The following is a 10,387-nucleotide window of genomic DNA, read 5'->3' on the forward strand; positions in this document are numbered from 1 at the left end:
CTTCCCCCAACCTCCTCCACTCTTAACACGTGCTTTTGTGTTAGGATACTTATGGGCCTCCTCTTCAAGTTCCGCTCGCTTGGTATAAAAGGTGCTTGGAGAGTGCTCGCCACCCTTGTGAAGATCCCGTTGGACGTCTCGATCGCTTTGAGGTCTGAGCCACCGAGACAGGTCATCAAAGTTTTGCAGATTCGTCATCATTTTGAAAGTGTCAGTTCGGTCTTGTGAAGATCCCGTTAGCTTCGCTTTGAGGTCCGAGCGAGAGGTCATCCATACGTCACTTTTAAACATCTCAGAGTCCGACGAAATGTCAGTGGTGGTCATTCCACAGGCAGCGTCTCCGACTGTTAGGCGAAACGTCACTTTGACCTCCGTCACTTTGAGGTCAAAGCGAGACCAATGTTTGGTAATACGTCACTTTCCAACGTCAAAGAGTCAGCGGGAATCGTTTCACAGGCGGCCTCTCTGTACTTTATTTACCAATGTGGTCACATACGTCACTTTGAGGTCCCAGCGAGACGTCATCCATGTTTGCTAATACGTCATTTTTAAACCCCATACGGTCCAAAGGGATGTCAACATGAATCACTTGACGAGCGCATAGATCTCCGTTCATTGTTCGTCTGGCTGGGGAGAGCTATGTATGAGGTCAAGGTTTGTCTGGGTCTTGTTCAGAAGTTTGTGAACAAGCGCTGGACTTTTGGAACCTTCAGAACGGTTTCAGGGTAATGGTGGGAAAACTGAACGATGACATCTTCCGCCGCCCGTCTGGAGAATAATGACTTATGAGAGGTCTTGTTCTCTTGTTCGGGTCTGGAAAAGTCGTACACACAGTAGAAAACTCTTGATGATGTAGCGGAATGAACTTTTACGCAAAGCACTGGTTTTTACATTTAGCCAAGTTTTGACTAAATATTTTAACATGGAGGGGGAATCGAGACGAGGGTCGTGGTGTGTGTGTGTGTGTGTGTGTGTGTGTGTGTGTGTGTGTGTGTGTGTGTGTGTGTGTGTGTCTGTCTGTCTGTCTGTCTGTCTGTGCGTGTGTGTGTGTAGAGCGATACAGACTAAACTACTAGACCGATCTTTATGAAATTTGACATGAGAGTTCCTGGGAATGATATCCCCGGACATTTTTTTATTTTTTTCGATAAATACCTTTGATGACGTCATATCCGGCTTTTTGTAAAAGTTGAGGCGGCACTGTCACACCCTCATTTTTCAATCAAATTGATTGAAATTTTGGCAACGCAATCTTCGACAAAGGCCGGACTTTGGTATTGCATTTCAGCTTGGTGGCTTAAAAACTAATGAATGAGTTTGGTCATTAAAAATCAGAAACTTGTAATTAAAACAAAAATTTATTAAACGATCCACAAATAATTTCATCTTATTCTTCGTGAGTTTCTGATTCCAAAAACATATACATATGTTATATTTAGATTACAAACAAGCTCTGAAAATTAAAAATATGAAAATTATGATTAAAATTAATTTTCCGAAATCGATTTAAAAACAATTTTATCTTATTCCTTGTAGGTCCCTGATTCCAAAAACATATAGATATGATATGTTTGGATTAAAAACAAACTCAGTAAGCTAAAAAGAATAGACATACAGACAAGCGTGTTATCCTGCTCAGTGCGACCACTACCGCACTATTCTGCATGGCTTGTCGATTTCTCTGCCTTTGCCACGAGCGCTGGACTGACGAAACTACGAGTATGTGGTCTTGGTGAAAAAAGCAGTGCGTTCAGTTTCATTTTGTGAGTTCGACAGCTTGACTAAATGTTGTTTTTTTGCCTTGCGCGAATTGTTATTTTTTATTTTTTGTACAGTCTCTCTTTACGTGTACCGTACCTACATCTCATTATCTCATTTCGTATCGTCTGGTCTCTGTCTCTGTCTCTGTCTCTCTCTGTCTCTCTCTCTCCCCCCCCCCCCCCCCCCGCCCCCGGGCTATCCAGCTCCCCGCAGACAGGCAGACAAAACGATAGACATGCATACAGCCACATAGTCACATGCACAGAAGCACTCGTCAAACACACACACACACACACACTGTGACAGGTTCTCTCTCCATGCACCACCCCTCCTTCCCCCCTCCATCACGTCCTCCTCCTTCTCAGCCCTCTTCCCACCACCACCACCCCAAACCCACCCAACCGGGACCCCCATCACCCCCATCACCCCCACCCAACCCAACGAGGGCACGTGTGGCTGTCAATGAAGCAGAGCCAGACAAGAAGTAAATGGTTCCGCAGACTGTGCAAGACGCGGTCATTACACGCTTTGTTCCCCCGCTCCTGCCGACAACCTCTACACCCATAAAACGACACGCCGAGCCTCGTAACTTACTTTTATAAAATCTCTCTCGCTGTTTCTTGCTGTTCTTGCTGGCTGCAGTTTTAAATTTAAAAAAAAATAACAAAAATTATGTGGGCATGTTTATTTGGTACTTTCGTTAACTTGAAGCGTAAAGCACCGTTGTATTTAAGTTTTGTGCTGGTCTTTTTCTAAAAACGTATTTTTGTATGTTTGTTTGTTTGTTTGCTAGAACTGAGTTTGTTGCGTAATTCTACCACCGTTTTATTATTCGAAAGCAACGTCACCAAAGTGCACGTGAAATTGCTATCTCTCTCTCGCTCGCTCTTCTCTCTCTCTCTCTCTCTCTCTCTCTCTCTCTCTCTCTCTCTCTCTCTCTCTCTCTCTCTCTCTCTCTCTCTCTCTCTCTCTCTCTCTCTCTCTCTCTCTGTTTCTTTCCCTCTGTCTGTGTCTGTCTGTCTCTATCTATCTGTCTGTCTGTCTCTCTCTGTCTGTCTGTCTGTCTGTCTCTCTCTCTCTCTCTCTCTTTGTATCTCTCTCTCTTTCTCTCTCTCTCTCTCTCTCTCTCTCTCTCTCTCTCTCTCTCTCTCTCTCTCTCTCTCTCTCTCTCTCTATGTTTATCTGTGTGTGAGATTTTATAGTGTATAAATGAATACGTTGATGCTTAATGTTTCGGAGTTCAAGTAGCAGTAATGTTTTTCACGTATTTATTTCATGGTTGTTGTCGTTGTTGTGTTTTTGTGTTGTTTCTGTTTTTACATTTAGTCAAGTTTTGACTAAATGTTTTAACATAGAGGGGGGAATCGAGACGCGGGTCGTGGTGTATGTGTGTGTGTCTGTGTGTGTGTGTGTAGAGCGATTCAGAGTAAACAACTAGATCTTTATGAAATTTTTCATGAGAGTTCCTGGGTATGATATCCCCAGACATATTTTTCATTTTTTCGATAAATGTCTTTGATGACGTCATATCCGGCTTTTTGTAAAAGTTGAGGCGGCACTGTCACACCCTCATTTTTCAATAAAATTGATTGAAATTTTGGCCAAGCAATTTTCGACGAAGGCCGGACTTCGGTATTGCATTTCAGCTTGGAGGCTTAAAAATTAATTAATGACTTTGGTCATTAAAAATCAGAAAATTGTAATTAAAATTATTTTTTTATAAAACGATCCAAAATTACGTTTATCGTATTCTTTATCATTTTCTGATTCAAAAAACATGTAAATATGTCATATTCGGATTAAAAACAACCTCTGAAAATTAAAAATATAAAAATTATGATTAAAATAAATTTCCGAAATCGATTTAAAAACAATTTCATCTTATTCCTTGTCGGTTCCTGATTCCAAAAACATATAGAAATGATATTTTTGGATTAAAAACACGTTCAGAGAGTTAAAAAGAATAGAGATATAGAAAAGCGTGCTATCCTCCTCAGCGCAACCGCTACCGCGCTTTTCTGGATTGTTAATTTCACTGCCTTTGCCACGAGCGGTGGACAGACGATGCTACGAGTGTACGGTCTTGCGGAAAAAATGCAATGCGTTCAGTTTCATTCTGTGAGTTCGACTGAGCTTGACTAAATGTTGTATTTTTGCCTTACGCGACTTGTTTGTTCTTCCCCCATTCCCCTTGGTTTGTATATATATATGGGTCTGTGGGCTTAGTACGATAAACCGTTCTGAGTTCTGAGTTCTGACCTCTCTCTCTCTCTCTCTCTCTCTCTCTCTCTCTCTCTCTCTCTCTCTCTCTCTCTCTCTCTCTCTCTCTCTCTCTCTCTCTCTCTCTCTCTCTCGCTCTCTCTCTCTCTCTCTTGAAATGTGAAAGTTATAATGTGTTAAGTTTGCTGTGATAGTTCTTTGATTAAATTGTTTTTGGTTCCTGTTGACCCTATCTTAGGGCGAGGGCCGGATGTAAAAAAGCATATATTCTTGCTTATCTATTACCTTCGATAATAAAGATTGTATCTTGTCTTGTCGTCTCTCTCTCTCTCTCTCTCTCTCTCTCTCTCTCTCTCTCTCTCTCTCTCTCTCTCTCTCTCTCTCTCTCTCTCTCTCTCTCTCTCTCAAGCAGTATCCAAGGTAGGAATATTGAACAAAGGCTAACAAGTCTGGAGAACAAAATTGATCACAGGCTATGTGATGTAGAGGAAAGCCAAACACAGTTAGCCAGGAACTTCCATGGAGTACAATCTCAGTGTGAATCACTCTGGTCCGAAAACCAACAGCTTAAAGGAGCTGTGAATGAGCTTGTGCAAAAGTGCGACTACCTTGAAAACCAGAGTAGGCGAAATAATCTTCTGTTCCTTGGTGTTGCACTAGGGAGGGACAAATTTGAACCATGGGAGGAGAGCGAAAGAAAAGTCAAGGACATTATTCAAGAAGGAATGGGGATTGAGGAACAAGTTGACATTGAAAGGGCTCACAGAACAGGGAATGCCATTGTTGTCAAGTTTTTATCCTACAAACAAAAAATGCTGGTCTTGAACAGTGCACGTAGACTGAAAGACTCTGAGCAATACAGCAGCATATTCGTGAGGGAAGATTTTTCTGAAATGGTTCAGAATAAAAGAAAAGCTCTGTTGCCAGTCCAGCGTGAGATGAGACAGAGGGGTCATAGGGCGAGTTTACGCTATGATAAACTGATCACCAGTGAAGCCACATATCGGTACGACCTCTCCAGTCATTCTGTCAGTAGGGAAGAGAGCTGGCGACGCCCTACACGAGATTTCAACCACCAGGGAAGAGACCAGCCTGCAAAATCAACCCGCAGCGCTCACAGCAATGTCAGTCGTCTAACACGAGAGACGACTGGATTATTGCTTTCCTCAACGGAGTTCCCACCCCTACAGGCAGGACGGGATCGACACCACCACAGCCCTGTGTCGCCTGGAAAAGCACAGGCTACCTCCAGCTCTCCCAGGCGCAGAGATGGCCAACAACAGCGTGCAGATGAGGACCACGACAGCCAGCCCGCAGATAGCCAGCCTGCTGCAAGCCAGGCGAGTACAGGCAGTCAGAGGACTACTGACCGTAATCCTCGGGGTCCCACTACGCAGCAGCAGGGTTCCATGTACAACCTGCGGACACGGGTTGGTGCCCAAACGGACTCTGCGCTTAACAAGGCAAGTTGCTCCACTCCTTCTACACAGGTTATACGGGGCTATGGAAGAGGGCGGGGTAAAACCCCTCCTTCCCAGACAAAGATAGACACCATGTTTAAGACTCCCCAAGCAGCAAGCAAAACAAATGACTCTCCCCTTGTGGACAGAACAAATAGCTAGAGTGAAACCCCTTTTGCTGACGCGAACAGTACAGAGGACTAGGAATGTGGCCGGCCCCTAAGCTCACAGTATATAAGTTTTGTGTCATACAATATTGGAGGGTTAGTAAACAAGCTTTCCGATAATAACCTGGTTAGTTATCTTGAACGTTTTGATTTTGTAGCCCTTACCAAAACCTTTATTGATAATGACTTTGATTTGACTAACACTTTTCTTGATTATTTGAAATTTATCTATCCAGCGGTGAAACTCTCTTCTCATGGAAGACGATCTGGTGGAATTTTGGTTTTAGTGAAGGAGTTTCTGTGTAATTTTGTAGACCAGGTTTTCGTTGACTGCAGTAACGTTATTGTTTTGAAACTGTCAAAGTGTTTGTTTGGTAGTGATAAGGACGTATTATATATAGTGACCTATATTCCTCCGTATGGAAGTCCGTTTTATAACCAGACTGAATGCGACTGCCAGATAACAGAATTGGAAAGGTGTATTGGTGACTTGTTGGAAACCCAGAGTGACGTATATGTAATTTGCACTGGTGATTTTAATGCGAGAACTGGTGACTATCAGGTTAATAGAGCTTTTAGTCAAAGTATTGGTACAACTGATATAAGTGATCGTCCCTCCATATCGGAAACCAGCCGCATATCTCAAGATAAGGAAATTAATGTTTATGGTAAAAAGTTGTTAGATGTTATGATTTTGAGTTGATGAATGGAAGTGCTCGAGGAGATGATCAGGGTAAATTTACATATTTGTCTGTTAACGGTTTTAGTGTTATCGATTATTTTCTCGCCAGTTTTGATTTTTCAGATTTTGTTCACAGAATGATTGTAGCCGATCGAATCGAGTCTGACCATATGCCACTCGAAATGGTGTGTAAATGCCAGGTTGCAGAAGAAAGGTTGAAGAAAAAACAAAATTGTGTGAAATTTGAAAAGTATTTTTGGAGTAAAGAAAAGGTTCTGCAATTTACAAATTGTGTTTTATCTGAAGAGTTTACTGAAAATGTGAATGACGCACAGGCAATGATTGATGAATGTCCAGAAAGATCTCTTGATATGTTTACTGATGCTGTTTTGAATGCGGCAGATTGCATGAAAAGGGTCATTATTCAAGGGGGACAATCCAAAACACAGACAGCAGTATGGTTCGACAAAGAATGCCATATCAAACGAAAAGAAGTGAGAAAATGTTTAAGACACTTCCGACACACTAATTTTAAGGAAGATTATGGGTTGTATGAAGAACAGCGTAAAGAGTACAATGGTTTGAAGAATGTAAAGAGGAATCAAGAAAAGAAAGCATCCTTAGATGCTTTGCTTGATTCAATGCAAAGCCCAAAAGACTTTTGGGCTGAAATTCGCAGGCATAGAACGAAGAGAAGGGTAATGAATTGTATTGAGAAGGAAGATTGGTTGAAGCATTTTGAAGGAGTATTTAATGAAGGAGTTGACATAAATGTAGAGGAGGATGTATGTTCTACCGCAGACAGTGTTTTTAATGGATGCAGAAATTACTGGAGCCGAAATACGAAAAGCGATTAAACATTTGAAAACAGGAAAAGCAGCAGGCCCAGACAGTATTTTGGCAGAAATGATAAAAACAGTTGAAAATGAAATGTTGCCATTTTTTAAAAAATATTTTAATTATTTGTTTTCTAAAGGACACTTCCCGCTTCAATAGACGAAGGCTACTATTATTCCTTTATATAAGAAAGGAGACAGAAATAATCCGGATAATTACCGAGGCATATCACTTTTGAGCATTTTGAGCAAAGTATTTACCCAAGTTATTAATAACACACTGGTTCTGTGGTCGGAAGAAAACTCCGTTTTGAACGATGTACAAGCTGGTTTCAGAAAGGGACGTTCCACCACAGATCATATTTTCACTCTGCATGCCGCCATTGAGAAACATCTGTTAAAAAGATCTAAGTTGTATGTTGGTTTTATAGATTTTAGAAACGCTTACGATACTGTTAACAGCACTGTGCTGTGGTCCGTGTTGATGAGATCAGGTGTCAGCGAAAGAATGTTGAATGATAAGAGCTATGTATGCCACTGTTGGAGCACGTGTCCTTTCCAATGAGGGTTATACGGACTATTTCGAATGTCTACAAGGGCTGAAACAAGGTTGTGAAAGAGCAAAGCGAAGCACGATCGAAATTTTGAATACTTTAAAGAACATGGGTTGTAACTCATTTGATGTATTTTTTAAGTTATTTGATGCGCAAGTATTGCCAATATTATCATATGGAGCCGAATTTGGGGTTATGAGAAGTATGACCAATTGGAACGTGTTCATTTATTTGCATGTAAACGGTTTCTGCACGTAGTAGATAAAACTCCCAATGATGTTGTGTATGGTGAATTGGGTAGGTATCCTCTTTGGGTGACAACAGTCACAAGGTTGATTAAATATTGGTTACGGTTATTGAGACAGCCAGACAATTTTTATTCAAAGAAGGCATACAAAATGTTGTTCAACCTCCACGAAAAAGGTGGTATCACATGGGTAACGCATGTAAAGGCAGTTTTGTGTGAAAATGGATTTTATCAAGTTTGGATGTCTGGATGTGGAAACGAGAGGGTGTTTTTTTGCAGAACTGAAGGAGAGGCTCTGCAGTTCCTTCTGTCATGATTGGCGTAATCATTTGGACTCGAGTGAGCGCCTATCACTGTATGGAAAATATAAAGCCTGTTTTGAAAAAGAACGTTATGTGGACATTTTATGGAAAGATGTGTACAGAAATGTCATCGCTCAATTTAGAATGGGTGTTTCACAGATAAATATCCACAGATATCGCTTCCAAAATTCAACAGAAAACAAGTGTTGCCCCTTTTGTGAAGATAAATTAGAGACCGAAATCCATTTTTTGTTTGAATGCCAAACATATTGTGAGTTAAGAAGAAAGTATTTAGCACAGTTTTTAAGTGTTGGTGATCAGTTGGGCAGTATGATTTCCATGTTTAAAAAACAAGACACAGAAACAATTGTAGATTTAGCAAAGTTTTTCTTTCTTGCACTTCAGTTAAGATTGTCAATGTTAAATAATAATGAGGATTAATTGTCGCTGAAGGTTTTGTTGTTGCTGTATTTATTGTTCGGTTGTATGTATATATTAGGCAGCATTGATGTGCAAGATTATTGATAGAGGAAAGCTTGGAACAAACCACTGTGTATTTTGCATACGTTTTAATATCATGTTTTCTATTTTTTCCTGTGATTCATGTGTACCCCCCCATTGAAAGGGGCTGTAGGCCCATATTCAATTAAACTGTGTCAGTGTCAGTGTCAGTGTCAGTGTCTCTCTCTCTCTCTCTCTCTCTCTCTCTCTCTCTCTCTCTCTCTCTCTCTCTCTCTCTCTCTCTCTCTCTCTCTCTCTCTCTGTTTCTCTCTCTCTCTCTGTTGTGTGTGTATTGTGTTGTTTTGTGGTGTGAATGTGTGTGTGTGTGTGTTGTGTGTGTGTGTGTGTGTATGTGTGTGTGTGTGTGTGTGTATGTGTGTGTGTGTGTGTGCGTGTGTGTGTGTGTGGCAGTGTGTGTGTGGCAGTGTGTGTGTGTGTGTGTATGTGTGTGTGTGTGTGTGTGTGTGTGTGCGTGTGTGTGTGTGTGTGTGTGTGTGTGCGTGCGTGTGTGTGTGTGTGTGTATATGTGTGTGTGTGTGTTTGTGTGTGTGCGTGTGTGTGTATGTGTGCGTGTGTGTGTGTATGTGTGTGCATTTGTGTGTGTGGCAGTGTGTGTGTGCGGGGGATGGGGAGGGGGGCCGGGTGTGGGTGGCGAGCGTGGTCGCAGTAAACAGAAAGGGTAGTGATGGATCAGAGACAACGTGTGTGCGCGTGCGCCTTCATTTATCACATTATCACAAGTGTATGCGCATGACTTGCACTTCGAAAACAAATCTGAGGCCTGTTATCTCAACAGCAATATTCAAGTAGTCGTTTCTCTGATCGGACTGTTAAGTGTGTTTACACACCCAAGTAACAGAAGGTGAGCCCCAATGCTAGTTTCACACAAATTTATTCAAAAACACTGACAGCACATATTAGCATGGTGTCAATTCTTTGACTTTATGTTCCGCGAATAAACAAACTGCGAAATCGACACGCCCGCCTTAAGGATTTTCTTCTTGACTAGATCCTTGGTAACCGTTTACAAAAGATAACCTTCTGCTGCCAAACGTTGTATTTAGAGTATAAAGGGGTATCTTCCACCAGCAAATGTTCTTCAAATCAGTGTTGGCTTACTGTGTTACATAATAGTAGCACGCAAAAGGATAATTAAATCATTTGAATTAAGACTTTAAAGATACACATTAAACAAAATAAAACCTTATTGTCAAACATTAGTAGAAACGAACGACAGGGAAACAGAAGACAAAAAGAAACCCAAAACAAATAATACATGCTTTTCTATATATATAGGCTGTCTCGTATCAAGACTATAGACACTGGATATAGTTGCAAAAAGGGGGACAGTCTTTAAACTAATTAATTAATTGATCATGCATCAAGCTTGCGGAAAGGTCCTGTATACACACACCCTTATGCCTCGTGTTGTTAAGTTCTTTCTGTGTTATTTTCAAAAAAATAAAAGCGTGTATTTTGCATGGAAAAATGTCATGCAGATAAGAAGGTGGTCTATCGGTAAATAAGATGGATTTCTAATGCCAATAAAATACCTGATGTCAAAGAGTTCAACCGAAGCAGAGTTTAAAATTGCACGGTTTTCTGTGTTTCCTCCGCCTGCTATATCTTCGTTGTTTTCACCCTTTCAGCCACAATC

Source organism: Littorina saxatilis, linkage group LG1 (genome assembly GCF_037325665.1).
Source record: "Littorina saxatilis isolate snail1 linkage group LG1, US_GU_Lsax_2.0, whole genome shotgun sequence".
In the NCBI taxonomy this organism is placed as follows: domain Eukaryota; kingdom Metazoa; phylum Mollusca; class Gastropoda; order Littorinimorpha; family Littorinidae; genus Littorina; species Littorina saxatilis.